The 17,771-nt window shown below is 38.8% G+C and overlaps 1 long non-coding RNA gene and 1 other non-coding gene across 2 annotated transcripts in view; one reads left to right on the top strand and one right to left on the bottom strand.

The window, feature by feature from the left end:
• The window catches only part of LOC133066221 (uncharacterized), a 52,603-nt gene that overhangs the window by 17,416 nt on the left and 17,416 nt on the right, over window positions 1-17,771 (bottom strand). The gene's annotated exons all lie outside the window — the stretch shown is intronic.
• LOC133067492 (U6 spliceosomal RNA) lies at window positions 7,524-7,630 on the top strand. The gene has a single exon (XR_009695284.1). It is a non-coding gene; the product is annotated as a U6 spliceosomal RNA (small nuclear RNA).

The following is a 17,771-nucleotide window of genomic DNA, read 5'->3' as shown; positions in this document are numbered from 1 at the left end:
GGACAGAGAAGCCTTGTGAGCTACAGTCTGTGGGATCGCAAAGAGTTGGACATGATAGCGACTGAGCATGCATAATATCATCAATATAATGTGTTAGAATGTTGTCCAGTTGTATTAGATCAGGGGTCCACCTGACCAGACTATGGCAATTCATATAAGAGTTCAAGTATCCTTGAGGTGGTACGGTAAGTGCATATTATGGACCATAAAATATGAATGCAAGTTGTTGTTGCCCCCCACCCCTGGCGACTGATAATGGGAACAACACATTTTCTGTGGGATTCTGTGGTGAATTGACTCACATTAGTCTCTACTTCCTGTACCATGCTGTCTGGATTAGACATCACTCCTCCATCAGCTGTCCTGACTCCCAAAATTTAGGGCAGTTGTCATCTACTGTTCTCTCTTTTCCCTTCTCTTAGTCCTTTTGGGTTTTTACCTTGTTATTACATTACTATCATTTTAGGGCATTTTCAGGGGAAAGTGAAGATAAGTTATTTGTCTAATCCACTTTAGTACCTAATCATGTGCTAGCCTTTAGACAGCTAATTCTAAATAGCATGATGAAGAAATTGAGGGAATTTCACCAAATCACACAATCTGGTTGCACACCAGGAATTAAAGTGGAAGTGAACCAGTCCTTGCACCGTCTACAGCTCAGTTTCGAATCATCTGAATAGCCCAGAAAATCTCTAGCTTAGAATTGGGTTAAAGTGATTACTTGATTGCAGGCACTCCCAGGTACTTGGAAAAAAGTGATCAAAATTCTTCTTTGGGAAAACAGTATTTATCCAGGCTTCAAATTGTTTCTAAAAATAAAATTTCAAATACAAAATACCATACACAACCAAAGATAGACAGATGCATGAGTAGACGCCTTCAGCAAAATATTCAACAGAAACATATGCATAGAGACTCCAGATACCAGATTATCAAACAAGAGATGGTAAAGTATCCTGCCACTAGGAAGCTGCATACCCATTAGCAGTCATTCTCCATTTCTCTTCTAAGCCCTAGGCCACTACTAATCTACTTTCTATCTCTATAGATTGGTTTATTCTACCAATTTAATAAATGGGGTCATACAAAATGTGGTCTTTTGTGATGAAATTCTTTCACTGAGCATTAGCAAAATGTTTTCAAGTTTCCTCTACTCTGTGGCTCATATCAGCACTTCACTGTTTATGGCTCAACAAAATTCTGTTAGACGGTTATTTCACGTTTTATTGGTCCATTCATCAGTTGTTGAATACATATGTTATTTCCACTTTGGGGAAATTATGAATAATGCTGCTATGAACATTTGTGTACAAATCTTCCTGTGGACCCAGAGTGGAATTGCTGGGTCATATGGTAACTCCATGTATGATGTACAGGACGAAAAAAGAAAAAAGTTACATTAAAGAAAAACTAGTAATAATAAAAATAAACTCACTAATACATCAAATCAGTGATTTGTATGATTCATTTGTATAAGGGTTGATATCACTGTATTATGGTTTAAAAAGATTATGAAAAAGATCTAAAGGGAAAGTGGCTCTCACATGGAGATAGACTAAATTGATCAAGCACAGACTAGAAGAAAAGCTGAGAGAGTTACAAAATCAAAATTACTGAAGTTATGAAATCTTGACCAACTGGTAAACTCCCAATTTATTTAACAATTTCCAAAACTCCTCAATAGGAGAACAGTCTTGATTTTAAATAAGATAGTTTAGGAATCTAATAGAAAAGTAATGTAGGAAGCATGAACTCTGTTGGTTTTTTACTAAAAAAATAATGAACATATATGAGCATTAATATCAGTTATTGAGAATGTACCATAAGCTAGGCATCATTCTGGGTACAGAATATATTTTATCTCATCTGACCTTTCTAATGAATTTTAAGATAGGTATTATTTTCCTTATTAAAAAAGGAAGAGGAAATAAAGGTTAAGTGGTCATGTTCAAACCTCTCCTATTTTAACAACAATAACAGCAAAATTTTCTCTTAAATCACATCATCCCCCAGCTACCTCTCATTTCCTTGTCCCCTTTCAGAGGGGAATTTCATGAAAGGATGGCTTATATTTTTCGTAGTCACTTTCTTACCATCCACTTATATATGAAGTTTGCCCCCCACATTGTCAGAAAATGCTTTCTCTGGGTTCAACACAAAACTGAGAGTTCCAGTGCCATTTGCTAGATTTTCTCTTTAAAAACACTTCCCTTGGCTCATCCTCTAGAGCAGGATTCAGAAAATTATGGCATACAGGCCAAATCTGGGCTGCCACCTGTTATTAACATCCTGGGAGCTAAAAATGGCTTTGACATTCTTCAGTAGTTGAAAAATATCAAAAGAAGAACATTTCACAACATGTGAAGGACTGCATGAAATTATCACTTCAGTCCCCATAAATAACATTTTATGAAACGCAGACATGCATATTCCCCTCCGTGTTGTCTGGGGTTGCTCATATGCTTACAATGGCAGAGTTGAGTAAGTTGGGACAGAGACTTTCCATGGTGCTATAATCACTGCTTCACACTGCCACTCAAGAGCTATGAATCAAACGGACACAGTTAGAACTTGACAGTGTTTCAGGTGCCTTATATAGCATGGTATCTGTGGCATTTTTTTTCTCACTACCAGTGCACACCCATCATGTCAAAACAAGAAGAATGGACTTCAAATGCCATGCCTCTAAGGCACAGTGGAATGTGCATTATTTTGATTAAATGAAATGGCAAAGGCTTGTGCTTATTATACAATGACATTATGGCTGTGCTGACATTACCAATCTAAATATTAGTCACAGTATTCCCAACTCGCTGGCAAGGAACAGTCAGAAAAATCGGAAATTTTTAAATGGAATATCTCATCACAGAAAAATTTCTTCACCAAAAAAAAAAAAAAGTGGAAAAAAGGCTGCAATGAAAGCAAATTTCCTACTGGCTCATTTGTTAGCCAAGCAAGGAAAGCTGTTTACTGCTGGCAAGTTCCCTTGATCATGTATTTTGGTGCAAAGCGTTGCTATAGGAGTTGAAGACATTGGGAGCAACATCAATAATCAATTAAACATGAAGGCAAATGATTTTGAATGGTTTTCCTTGGCTCTTGATGGGTTACTGATATGGCTACAGATGTTACTGATACTGTTCAGTTGTTCATTATTAGAGGGGTCAGTACAGAGTTTTAAATGACTGAAGAATTGTATGACTATCCTGACTTGCCCTCCCATGAAGTGGTTCAATGATTTAGCAATGGTAAAGTTTCTAACGCAATTTTTTGAGCTCAGGTTGAGAATGAAAATTTTTGTGAAAGAGAATCGCCCTCAATTACTATTACTGAATACAAAGTAGCTTTGGAAATGAGTTTTTGCTGCAGACTTGATTACGTTTCTTAATAAAGTCAACCTAAAGTTACAAGGAATGCCAGACCACCTGACCTGCCTTTTGAGAAACCTGTATGCAGGTCAGGAAGCAACAGTTAGAACTGGACATGGAACAACAGACTGGTTCCAAATAGGAAAAGGAGTATGTCAAGGCTGTATATTGTCACCCTGTTTATTTAACTTATATGCAGAGTACATCATGAGAAATGCTGGACTGGAAGAAGCACAAGCTGGAATTAAGATTTCCAGGAAAAATATCAATAACCTCAGATATGCAGATGACACCACCCTTATGGCAGAAAGTGAAGAGGAGAGCGAAAAAGTTGGCTTAAAGCTCAATTCAGAAAACTAAGATCATGGCATCTGGTCCTATCACTTCATGGCAAATAGATGGGGAAATGGTGGAAACTTTTGGGGGGCTCCAAAATCACTGCAGATGGTGATTGCAGCCATGAAATTAAAAGATGCTTACTCCTTGAAAGGAAAGTTATGGCCAACCTAGACAGCATATGAAAAAGCAGAGACATTACTTTGCCAACAAAGGTCCATCTAGTCAAGGCTATGGTTTTTCCAGTGGTCATGTATGGATGTGAGAGTCGGACTGTGAAGAAAGCTGAGCACTGAAAAATTGATGCTTTTGAACTGTGGTGTTGGAGAAGACTCTTGAGAGTCCCTTGGACTGCAAGGAGATCCATCCAGTCCATCCTAAAGGAGATCAGTCCTGGGTGTTCATTGGAAGGACTGATGCTGAAGCTGAAACTCCAATACTTTGGCCACCTGATGTGAAGAGTTGACTCATTGGAAAAGACCCTGATGAGGGAGGAGAAGGGGACGACAGAGGATGAGATGGCTGGATGGCATCACCGACTCGATGGACATGAGTTTGAGTAGACTCTGGGAGTTGGTGATGGACAGGGAGGCCCGGCGTGCTGCGATTCATGGGGTCGCAAAGAGTCGGACATGACTGAGCGACTGAACTGAACTGAACTGAAAGATACAAGGCTAAACAGTGCTTAGGTGCAAAACTCATAGCATGGTAAAGTGGTTTTGATGATAACCAATTGTGTTTCAATCATAAGTCATATCAAGTAGCTTTATACACAGATAAATTTTCTGAGCTAAAATTACATTTCCAGCAGTTTTTCAAACCTAAAGGCAAGTACAAAGGAAGATTTCCGTATTTCAAATTCATCTAACTGTGTAATTTAGAAGTTTCTACCTAATCTTCAAAAGAAAGTGATTTATCTGCTATGTAGTGACATTCTTAACATCAGCTATCAAGAGAAGAATCTAATAATATTTTCTTCTCAGAAACTCCTACACTGTTGATGGGAATGTAAATTGGTACAGTCACTATGGAGAACACTATGGAGATTGCTTAAAAACAGAGAGCTACCATATGACCTAGCAATCCCACTCCTCGGCATATATCCAGAGAAAAACATGACTTGAAACGATACAGCACCCCAATGTTCACTGTAGCACTGTACACAATAGCCAAGACATGGAAGCAACTTAAATGACCATTGACAACGGAATGGATAAAGATATGAGATATATATATGTGTGTGTACACATATATGTGTATATATGATGGAATATTACTCAACTATTAAAAAGAATGAAATAATATCATTTGCAGCAACATGGATGGACCTAGAAAGTGTCATATTGAGTGAAGTAAGTCAGAGAGGAAGAAATACCATATGACATCCCTTATATGTGGAATCTAAAAAGATTCATATCCACATGAACTTATTACAAAACAGAAAGAGACTTATAGACTTAGAAAATGAACTTATGGTTGCCAGGGGGAAGGGATAGTTAGGGAGTTTGGGAAGGTCGTGTACACACTGCTATATTCAAAATGGATAAACAACAAGGACCTATTGTATAGCACATGGAACTCTGTTCAATGTTATGTGCCAGGCTGGATGGCAGGAGGGTTTGGAGGAAAATGGATACATGTTTATGTATGGCTGAGTCCCTTCGGTGTTCGGTGTTCGCTTGAAACTACCACATAGTTAATTGGCTATACCCCAACACAAACTAAAAAGTTTAAAGTTGGGGGGAAAAAACTTTCTTCTTGGTCATTTATTCATTACTGGAAAAAGTCATAACATTTTCCTCATTTTCTTTCCTATTGTCTTTTTTTCCCTGATTCTCTTTTCTTATTTATTTCTTTTTTAGCTGCACTGGGTCTTCTTTTCTGCATGCTGGCTTTCTCTAGTTTCAGGAAGCCAGGGCTACTCTTCATTGCTATGTGTGGGCTTCTCATTATGGTGGCTTCTCTTGTTGCAGAGCACAGGCTCTAGGTGAGCAGACTTTAGTAGTTGTGGTGTGTGAGCTCAGTAGTTGTAACTCAACTCCCAGGCTCCAGTAGTTCATGCTCAGTAGTTGTGGCACCTGGGTTTAGTTGCCCCTAGGCATGTGGAATCTTTCCACCACAAGAGGTCAAACCCATGTCCCATGCATTGGTAGGCGATTTCTCATCCACAGCCACCAGGGAAGTGAAGAGAAGTGAAGTGGCTCAGTCGTGTCCGACTCATTGCAACCCCATGGACTGTAGCCTATCAGGCTCCTCCATCCATGGAATTTTTCATACAAGAACACTGGAGTGGGTCACCATTTCCTTCTCTAGGGGATCTTCCCAACCCAGGGATTGAACCCAGGTCTCCTGCATTGCTGGCAGAGACGCTTTACCATCTGAGCCACCAGGGAAGCCCTCTGATTCTTTTTATGCTGAATTTGATCCCTTTCTTATATTCTCCCAGAAAAATAAAAACAAAAACATTAAAACGTATAAAACACTTTAATGTATATGAGACTCACCTTGGAAGGCTTGCTAAAATGCAGATTCTCCAGTGCAACAACCAGAGATTTTGATTTAGTAGGTGGTCACAGACTATTTTAAAGGAAGTACCAACATAGAACATGCCACATTTCAATCTGTATTATAGTTTTTATGTACAGATAAACTTTTATCTCCTTGGTAAATTTCTCAAGGTCAGGGACCATTTTTAAAAATGAATTTCTGATTCCTCCTAGCTGCCTCACACTCAGGTACTTCACAGGTATATAATAGTTACTGAATGAATGAACACTGATTAATGTCATGACATTTTTATATAGATAATAGCATTGCCAGGAATAGAGTTTCATGAGACAGTTTTGGCATGCTTTTTTTTCATAATAACTGCTGATAATTACACTTTGACGAGCACCTACAAAATGAATAAAACTATCAATAATTATTCAAGAGCAGGGACAGACAGCCTCTAAGGAGAGGAGAAAAAAAAGAAGGGTTCCTTTCTTCACAAACTTCCCCTTTCCCTCTGCTCCAGTGCATAAAATTGTGGGGAAAGATAGGAAAAGGGTGATAAGTCCAGTGGCTGGTTCAAAGAATGAGGAACAAAACAGAGTAAGAGGTGGGAAGGAAAACAAAATAATTACCTATTGCACTTTCCTCCAAACCAAGAAATTACTCCCCTAATACCTACTAACGTGGAGAGGGAGCAGCTTGAAGTCTTACACACCTCATGCCCCTAGAGCATTTTTCACATTTCCTCCTCTAGTCAGTAAATACACACACACCACAAAGGCTTCAGATTCGTTCTATTCTTGAGCAGGGACATACTCATTCTTGTAGGACTTTAATTGCAATTCTCAAAGCTCTAGGATAACTATGGTACATTTTCAGACAGTGTCAGTTTTATTCCAGGATGTGGAAAAAAAAAAAAATGCTTAAAACGCTTGCCTCTTGTAAGGGTTTTGTGACACATGTGCAAGTAAAATTAGCAAAATTCTGCTTTTCCATGTCAGTCAAACTTGTGTTTTTCTTGAATGCATAATGTAGAGTAGAAAATTTTTATGTGTAACGAGTGACTGAAAACTCTGGCATTCTTTGTTGTAATCAAGGAACCCATTGATATTAGCTCTGAAGCCTTTTTTAAAAAGTAAACATGCAGGTTGCTACACAAGGCAGAAACAAGTTTCATGGATATCTGTGACCCACATGGCTTATACTTTGACCAGAGTAGACAAACAAACATGTGACTTCTCAGTGAGTCCAGAAAGGCCGAAATATCTATTGTACAATTGATATTTATTTACCTTCTAAGTATCTCACCTCCTAAATCACTGTTAAGTGCTCACTTCGGCAGCACATATACTAAAATTGGAACGATACAGAGAAGCTTAGCATGGCCCCTGCAGAAGTATGACACGCAAATTCGTGAAACGTTCCATATTTTTCAGTAAAGTTGTAAGAGGTTGTTTTGTGTTGAATAAACCTGTAAAGAGAAAAACCTAAAAATAAAATAAAATAAATCACTGTTACTACTTGAGTTATACAAAAAACTATTGGCTCCTGCAAATCAACCCAATTTCCTGAGATAATTGCCCTTAATCAAACATTTCGGTATACTGAAATATTTATGGTAAAATCATATGATAGTTAGGATTTGGTTCAAAATAATACAGGATGGGGGAAGTACACTGGGTTAAAGTTTCAAACTCAAGGCTGACTTGCTTTTTGTTAGGCAAAAAAGACATGTGATGACCAAAGACAAAAACCTGGACAGCTTGACTAATTTGTTCATTTTGATGATAAAGAAAGTCTCACTCAGTTGTCTTACTAAATATCTTCTAGTTTGTTTGTTTTCAGTCTAAATAATTTCAGATAATAATTGCAAAGCTGTTAATGTAACTTTTCCATACATCAATAAAACTGCTATAATAAAAATAAAGACTGAGAATTAGATGGAAATCATAAGGACTACTTCTTCAAGATTCTTGGTTCATTTACGCATAGAGGAAGTTTTGGCTCTAGTGAAACAGAAACCATTATTAGGGCTTCCCTGGTGGTCTAATTGTTAAGAATCCACCTGCCAATGCTAGAGAAGGAAATGGCAACCCACTCCAGTACTCTTGCCTGGAAAATCCTATGGACGGAGGAGCCTGGTAGGCTACAATCCATGGGGTTGCGAAGAGTCGGACACGACTGAGCGACTTCACTTTCATTTTTCACTTTCATGCATTGGAGAAGGAAATGGCAATCCACTCCAGTATTCTTGCCTGGAGAATCCCAGGGACAGAGAAGCCTGGTGGGCTGCTGTCTATGGGGTCGCACAGAGTCGGACACGACTGACGCGACTTAGCAGCAGTAGCAGCAGCAGCCAATGCGGGGAACATAGGTTCGATCCCTGGTCCAGGAAGATTCTACATGCTGCAGGGCAGCTAAGCCCTTGGCCCACAACTCCTGAAACCATGCTCTAGAGCCTGTGCTCTGCAACAAGAGAAGCCACAAAAGTGAAAAGCCCATGCACTGCAACTAGAAAGGCGCCCCAGCTCACTGCAACTGGAGAAAGCCACAGAGAAGCAACAAAGATTCAGCACAGCTGGGGGCCGGGCGGGGGTAGTGTTCCTTTAAAAAAAGAAAACATCATTAGTCATCTTCTTCAATATAAAAGGGCTCTGACAAGAATTCTGTGGAAACAGTAAAAACAAAAACAAAAACAAAAAGGCTGACTGGATCAGAGAGCAGATCATATGACACTGGTTACTTGGCCTGTGAGTGGGATGTCACAACTACTAGAATCGTTTATCACAGGAACCTGAAAACACTGCATCGTAATTCTCTCTCCAGCAGCACTCTAACAATATTTCCTCAGCATTTCCCCTCTTATAGCTCATAAAGCAGTGAAAAAAATGTTTGTCTTTTTGCTGGGGTGTGGGTGTGGGTTCTAGAGACACTGAGACTCCAAAATAGAGGAGAGAAATTGCCAAGATGGTGAATCTGGTACTGGGGTCAGCTGCCTGCAGTGTAGCCCAGTTCTCTGACATGGACAGAATCCATGAAAAGCAGCCTCTTCACTCAACCAATGGGACAAGTGGAACATTTCTTTCCCCTCAAATTATCATTTAAAACATTTGAATATACTTTAAAAAGTATGATGTTATTATAAAGTGAAATACTCATTTGGATGTTAATATTTTAAAAAGAGATTTCAAAGAAATGTAATGATTTTATTGGCTACTTTGACCACAACCCTGTATTCTCCATAGTACGATTTGCTCTCCTCTGCTAGGAAGGGTAACAGGTAGAATACTGAAAAGTCCTAATTGAACTGGTTTTCTTTTTTTTTTAAGTAAAGCTTAGGAAGGTATCAACTACTTAAAACTTCTCTAAAGCATATGTATGGGGAGAAGTTTTTCTCAGTTATTTAAAAATCAGGTTAACAAAATATTTTTACATAAACAGTAGTTTCAATATTTTCTAACACTCTAGTGTGTTCAAAGTAGGTTAAGAAAGCATTGCTTAATAAAGAATCTCAGTGAAATGTGGGGGAAAATGAACTGATTTGATGTAAGAAAACTTGGGCTCATAACCAATCAATTCCTAAATTGAAATTTATTATTTGCATATACATTGAAGATAATGCCTGAAACCTTTTTTAAAACTAAGTATTTCAGGTTGGTACAAAAGTAATTGCAGTTTTGGACTTTGAATTTTAAATCATTGTAACTAGGTTCAAAAACACCTCTACTAATCAAAATAGGAACCATTACAATCAACACATTTTTGCCAATGAGAAATAAGTTTGTTTATTCCTATAGCATAAAAATTCATGCTTCAGGATTTGATGAACTTTTGGAAAGCATTTTCTGACTCCTGATGGTTGTGGAAGCATTTTCCCTGCAAAAATTTGTGGAGATGCTTGAAGAAGTGGTAGTTGGTTGGTAAGAGGTCAGGTGAATATGCGGGATGAGGCAAAACTTTTTAGCCCAAATCATTCAACTTTTGAAGCTTTGGTTGTGGGACATGTGGTTGGGCGATGTCTTAGAGAAGAATTGGGCCCTTTCTGTTGACCAATACCGGCTACAGGCATTGCAGCTTTTGGTGCATCTAATAAATTTGCTGAAGATACTTCTCAGATGTAATGGTTTTGCTGGGATTCAGGAAGTTATAGAGGATCAGACAGGCAACAGACCACCAAACAGTGATCATATTGTGACCATATTGTGATCATATTGTGACCATATTGGTCAACAGTGACCAAACATGACCTTTTCTTGGTGCAAGTTCGGCTTTGAGAAATGCTTTGGAGATTCTTCTCGGCCCAACAATTAAGCTGGTCATCGCTGGTTGTTGTATAAAATCTACTTTTCATAGCACGTAACAATCCAGTCAAGAAATGGTTCGTCGTTGCTGCATACATTTTAAGTGAAGACGATACTTCAAAATGACAATTTTTTTGATTTGAGGTCACCTCATGAGGCACCCAGGGCTTCCCTTGTGGCTCAGCTGGTAAAGAATCCACCTGCAGTATGGGAGACCTGGGTTCAATCCCTGGATTGGGAAGATCCCCTGGAGAAGGGAAAGGCTACCCACTCCAATATTCTGGCCTGGAGAATTCCATGGACTGTATAGTCCATGGGGTCGCTAACAGTCAGACACGACTGAGCAACTTTCACATGAGGCACCCACTTACAGAGCTTTTTCACCTTTACAATTTGCTTCAAATGCTGAATGACCACAGAGTGGTCAACACTGAGTTCTTCAGCAACTTCTCATCTAGTTACAAGAGGGTCAGCTTCAATGATTCTCTCAGTTGGTCACTGTCAACTTCTAATGGCCATCACTACATTCCTCATCTTCAAGGGCCTGGTCTCCTTTGCAAAACTTGTTGAACCACCACTGCTCTGTATGTTTGTGAGCAGTTCCTGGGCCAAATGCATTGTTGACATTGCAAGTTGTCTCTGCTGTTTTATGACCCATTCTGAACTCAAATAAAAAAATCACTCAATTGATGCCCCGCAAATAGGTTCATCAGTACCATCTTTCTAGATTTCATATGTATGTGTTAATATATGATACTTGTTTTTCTCTTTCTGACTTACTTTACTCTATCATAGTCTCTAGGCTCATCCACCTCATTAGAACTCACTCAAATGTGGTCCTTTTTATGGCTGAGTAATATTCCATCATATACATGTACAACAGTCATAGAGGACAGACTATGGATAAGGTTGTGGATAAGCGTGGGGGAGGAGGAAGGAGAGGGTGAGATGAATGAAGAGAGAAGCATGGAAACATCCGTTACCATATGTACAACGGATAGCCAATGGGAATTTGCTGTATGACCCACAGAGCTCAAACCCGTGCTCTGTGACAACCTAGAAGGGTGGGATGGGATGGGAGGTGGGAGGGAGGTTCAAGAGGGAGGGGACATATGTATGCCTATGGCTGAGTCATGTTGATGTATGGCAGAAACCAACACAATACTGTAAAGCAATTATCCTTTAATTAAAAATAAATTTTTTTAAATCGCTCAAATTTGCTTTTTGTCTAACGTCATTTCTATAGTCTAAAATAAATATAAAATAAACAGCAAGTAATAAGTCATTAGCAAAAAAACATACAGCAAGAAATGTGCATTAAAATGATATATAACGTAACCACCTTTAACACTGGTTATTGATATTCTGACTGATATTGATATTCCAATATCAAACAGCAAAGTTCAACAATGCAAAACCACAATTAATTTTGCACCAGACTAATAAAATTTCCCATGAATTTGAGCAAACCCAAGAGATAGTGGAAGACAGAAGAGCCTGGCATCCTACAGTCCATGGGGGTTTCAAAGAGTTGAACGTGACTTAGTGACTGAACAACAACAAAATTTCCAGTATAATTCTGTAGACAGATTTTCCTTTGGAAACACTTATTTCTAAGGTAAAGGGAAACTTTGATTTTTGTACCTTCAACTAGTCACAAATGAAACAGTCAAGTCTGTTTTAGGGAGGTTTTCTTATGATATTCATTGCACAGAAAGGATGCTTGGGTGGTATTTGTGTGGATGCCTAGAAAACAAATGCATCCTCTGGTCAAAGCTGAGACAATGAGGTCAGCATTTTTACCCACGTGCCCTGCTCTTGGGCTCCAGGATAGAAAGACTGTGGCTTTCAAATGAGCACCACAAGCCTTTCCACTTGTCTCTACAGAAACTATTTCCTTAACCAGAATTGCCGGCACTTATGCAAAGAGTAAGAACAAATTTTGGCACAAAGTTAGAATGTGTTGAGTACTCTGAGAATTGCTTTAGCAATTTAACATGTTTTTCCTATTAGACACTTCCATTGGGGCTTCCCTGGTGGCTCAGTGATAAAAGAATCCACCTGCCAATGCAGGAGACATGGTTTGATCCCTGGGTCAAGAAGATCCCCCAAAGAAGGAAATGGCAACCCACTCCAGTATTCTTGCCTGAGAAATCCCACGGACAGAGGAGCCTGGCAGGCTACAGTCCATGGGGTTGAAAAAGAGTCAGACACAACTCAGTGCTAAACAACAACCAAAAGACATTTCCATTAGTATACAAATATAGTATTATTTCTTTTATTAAAAAAAAAATTCCACTCCTCACCTCACTTCCCCTTCTAGCTTACTACTCTGTTTCCTCTGCAGAAAAACTCCTCAAAATACTCTACCCCTCTTGTCTGAAATTTCTCTCCCCTTCTCTTCTGAGCCCACTCACTCAGGCCTCTCCCCCCACCTCTCTTCATAAATTGCCCTTTTTATGGCTACTAACATCTCCCATGTCGTAAAATCCAAGGCACATCTTCTTTATCCTTACTTGGCCCATCAGCAGTGTCCTCAACAAATGATCACTTTTATTTTTCTTCCTTTGGTTTTCAGGACTCCTTCCTCTCCTCAGTGGCTGCTCTCAGTCTCCTTTCTGGCTCCTCCCATCTTTCTGACCTGAAATACAGGACAACTCCAGAGCTCAGTCTAGGCTCTTTGTCTTAAGACTACAGTTTCTCCTGGGGAATCTGTCTCATATATGTGGATGACATTCAAAGGTACATTCCAGCCTTGACCTGTCCACACGCACATATTCCGCTGCTTGTTCAGCATTTCTGCTTGCATGTCTGACAGATGTCTCACCTTTCACATGTCCCAAAGTGAACTTCTCCCTGAGTCTGCCTCTGCTTATTTAGTTAAGGTAATTCCATCCTTCTGATGGCTCAGGCTAAAAACTCAAGACTCGTCCGTCCTTCACTCCTCTCTCTTGAATAAAGTGCTGAATGAAAAAGTTGAAGTCTGTGTAATATGACACTTAAAGACAAAGGGCCAGAATTCTCACCACTGCCTAACAGCTGCAAAAGAGCTGCTGTCACCTCTTTCTCTCTAGAAATGGCAAGTTTTCAATCATCAGCTATATTCACCCTTTGGACAGAACAGAGAGCTTCTATTCAGACTTGCAACTTCTAACTGGTAACAGTTGTTCAAACTGGTCCCAGGAAAGAAGGAAAAACACAAAGCTAGACATCACATTCCCTTTACACACACCACTTAAATACGCCAAATATTTTCACACACGTTTCCTTTATTCTCAAGTGGTCAACTCTCCCACTAAGTGCTGAGGGGGAGGTCTGTGGCCCTGGAGACACCAACTTCTGCAGAAGTCCTGTGGAGAGCACAGAGGTGGCACCGCTGCTGCTGGGCACTGGTAGTGGAGAAACAGAGCTGGCCTCACCGCCTCTGGAGGCCTACAACAGGGCTCTTGAATAAAGGGAGAAAATGCTCCCACAGGGAGAATGTAGAATTTAAATCCCACTGGGAGTTGTTAAATAGTAAAGAGTATCTTCTGCTTTTGAGGATCAGTCCATTTCTTTGAAAATAAACTGTGTCTCCTACTTTTAGCCCCTTTTGAACCACTCTCAAGAGCCTGAGTGAGGTGCTTTGCATTTGACAGGTACTCAAAAAAATGTTGCTGATTGTTTGAACTTTATCCTCCCCTTTGAGTGGGTTCCTTTATTCTTTAAGGACTAAATCATATTTCTAGGTGTTTCTATCTCCCTACCCAAAGAAACACCTACATGCCACACAAGCCCCAACTTGTGTATGTGCATGAAGAAGGCATTCTTGCAGTCTTTGAAAGCTGCCCTTCTGGTGGGACATCACTGAGGCTTTAGACAAAGGGGAGATGAGGGAAAAGGAACTTAAGGCATCACATGTTCTATATGCTACCAGTTTATTAGGAGAAATTCCCGTAGGAGTCTTAGTTTATCACCACTAACAGCTCCACCCTCTCCTTTGCGAATTGCATTTGTATTCTGTCATTTTTACTATGTTTTGTAGTCTTTGACATCTTAAATTCATCTAAATACCTTTTCTTTAAATACCTTTAAATTTATTAAGTACCTTTTCTGATTTTAAAAAGAGATTGTTGTTGTTGTTTAGTCACTCAGTCATGTCCGACTCTTTGCAACCCCATGAACTATAGTCTGCCGTGGGATTCTCCAGGCAAGAATATGGAGTGGGTTTCTATTTCCTCCTCCAGGGGATCTTCCCGACCCAGGAATCAAAACCACATCTCCTGCATTGGCAGGTGATTTACCACTGAACCACCAGGGGAGCTTGGATAAATCATGTACCAGGCCATGAAACAAGTCTCAATAAAATGTAAAAGGACCGAAATCATACAAACCATGTTCTCTGATCATAGTGGACTGAACTTAAAAATCAACAACAGAAGGAAATTTCTGAAATTCACAAATAAATGGAAATTAATCAACACTCTCCAAAATATCCAAAAGATCAAAGAAGAAATCACAAGAAAAGTTAGGAAATATTTTGAGATACATGAAAATGAAAACATGACATATCAAATTTATGGGATGGAGCTAACACAATAGAGGGACATTTACAGTTGTAAATGATTACCTTAAAAAAGAAAGATCTTGGGAAGGAGGCTCAAGAGGGAGAGGATATATATAATTATGACTTATTAGTGTTGATGTACAGCAGAAACCACCACAACATTATAAAGCAACTGTCTTCCAATTTCAAAAAATCTTAAAAAAATAAAATAAAATAAAATCTTAAATCAACAATCTAATCCTCTACCTAAGAAACCAGAAAAAGAGCAAAATAAACCCTTGGCAAGCAGGAAAGGTACAAAAGATTAGATTAGAAATAAGTGAGGTAGAAAACAAACAAAAAATTAGAGAAAATGAAACCAAAAGTTGACTTTGACAAGGTCAAGAAAACTGACAAAAACCAAGGAGAAACAATGAATAAAACAGTCAGGAAAGTCCTTCTTAACTCAGAGTGGTAAACATGACACAGAAGAGCTAAACCACTTAATAGATCAGATTAATAAATATGTCACATCCCAGAAGACTCTTTCATATCCCTTGATGAGCCCCAGTCACAATCCTAGAGCATTTCACCCATGCAACAACTTTACTAGGCAGGTTCTCCTGTCATTATTATTTTACGGATGAGGACACTGAGGAGAAGACAAGTAGCTTGTCCAGTCTCACTGCTGTTCTAAATGGAAAAGTCAGAATTCTAAACAGGCTCCAGACACAAGGCACTCATGAAACCAAATATGCCACCAGAAATACTTCAAAACTTTCCAGAAATGTTTTACTTAAAATATGAAAATAAATGAAACTCTCATCTCAGGGAGTAAAGGAAAAAAAAGAGACGGACATTATCTAATAGATATCCTCAAAGACTTGAAATACTTTTAGGAGCTCCAGCTGAAAAAATTGGGACAAAGGAGTATGAAGAAATTACTTTGTATTTATGTTTTAACTGTATTTCTTATTAAATGTAATTTTGAAATGTTCTTCTCTGGAAAAGATACATGAATAATAAGGTTCTTTAAAAAAAAAAAAAGAAGAAGCTGCCCAATAGAAATATGTTAGAGCTATTACTAAGGAAACCCATGAACCCATGAAGAAATGGTTGAAAATAAATGCAAGTAATTGAAGCAAATTAGAAGCTTAATTCCAGTTTCAAAGGAAAAAATGCTAAAAGCAAAAACAGAGGAATAGCTTTCCTTTTTCCCAAGTTATTGAGATGTCATTGATGTATAACACTGAATTAATTTAAGGTGTACAACATAATGACTTGATATATGCAAACATTTCAAAACAATTACAATAGTCTAGTTAACATTCTTCATCTCATATAATCATATGTTGTTTTCTAGTGATTACAATTTCAATATCTACTCTCTCAGCAACTTTCAAATATACAATACTATATTATTAACGATAGTCATCACACTGTACATTACATCCTAGAACATCTTTATTTTTTAAAAAAATGTTTATCATTTATTTGACTGTGCCAGGTCTTAGTTGCAGCACACAGAACCTTCAATTTTTGTTGTGGCATGCATCTTTGGTTGTGGCATGCAAACTCTTAGTGAGATCTAGTTCCCCCACCAGGGACAGAATCCAGACCCCCTGCATTGGGAGTGCAGAGTCTTAGCCACTGAACCACCAGGGAAGATGCCAGAACTTACTTCTTATAACGGACAATTTACCTTTGACCCCTTCACCCATCCCCATTATCCCCTTCCTCTTGGCAACCACCAACCACCAGCATTTTCTCTGTTTCTATGAGTCCATTTTAAGATTCCAAATAGGTAATATCATTTGCTACTTGTCTTTCTCTGACTTATTTCATTAGAAATAACTTTAGAAAGGTTGTATTAGTCAGGGTTCTGCAGAGAAAACTAATAGGAGAAAGAGAGGGGGAGACTTAATGAATTGGCTCATGCAATTTTAGAGGTTGGAGGGTCTGAAGTCTTTAGGGCAGGCAGGCAGAGTTTCTATGCTGCAATCCTGAGGAGGATTCCTCTTCCTTTGGGAAACCTCAGTCTTTGATTTTAAGGCCTTCAACTGATGAGATGAGCTCTACTTAGATTATGGAAGGTAAACGGCTATATTCAAAGTCTGTTGATTTAAATGTTAATCATATCTAAAAAATAACTTCACAGCAACACCTAGACTGGTGTTGGACCAAACAACCAGGCCAGGCTGACACACAGAGTTAACCATCACAAAGGTAGTCAAAGAGGTGTGTTATCCCTCTAGTTCTTCTTCGGCTGAGGAAGGAAAGAGCTCTGAGTACTCAGGGATATTGTACCCTGGGCACACTGGGCAAAGTCACCTAAGCTTGTTCAAGACTAGCAAACACCAGTCTAAAGCTGCTAAAGCGTCCATGCAAGAAGTAAGAGGTTTCGGTAGCTGACAGAGCTGCTGAAAGTCCCAGAACTGTGGTGAGGGCTTGGAGGACAAAATTCAAGAAGAGTTCAGGGTAAATTTGAAAATGTTGTTCTTCTTAAGGCTCGGATAAAATGAAGTAAGAAAGAGAATACTAGAATAAACAATGATTGATAACACTGAAATAAGTATAGGATAAAATTAATTACACCTATGTATTTTTTGAAAATGCTTCCAATTGTGTATAATTCTTTATACTTAAGGATAATTCTAGGAATTATTTGTGCCTAGCTCCTTTATAAGAATATTATTTCTTTTTAAAAACATCAAAAGCATGTCAATCTTTGACCCTCGAAACCACTAT

Source organism: Dama dama, chromosome 12 (genome assembly GCF_033118175.1).
Source record: "Dama dama isolate Ldn47 chromosome 12, ASM3311817v1, whole genome shotgun sequence".
Classification (NCBI taxonomy): Eukaryota; Metazoa; Chordata; class Mammalia; order Artiodactyla; family Cervidae; genus Dama; species Dama dama.
This window is presented reverse-complemented; position numbering and strand designations above follow the sequence as displayed.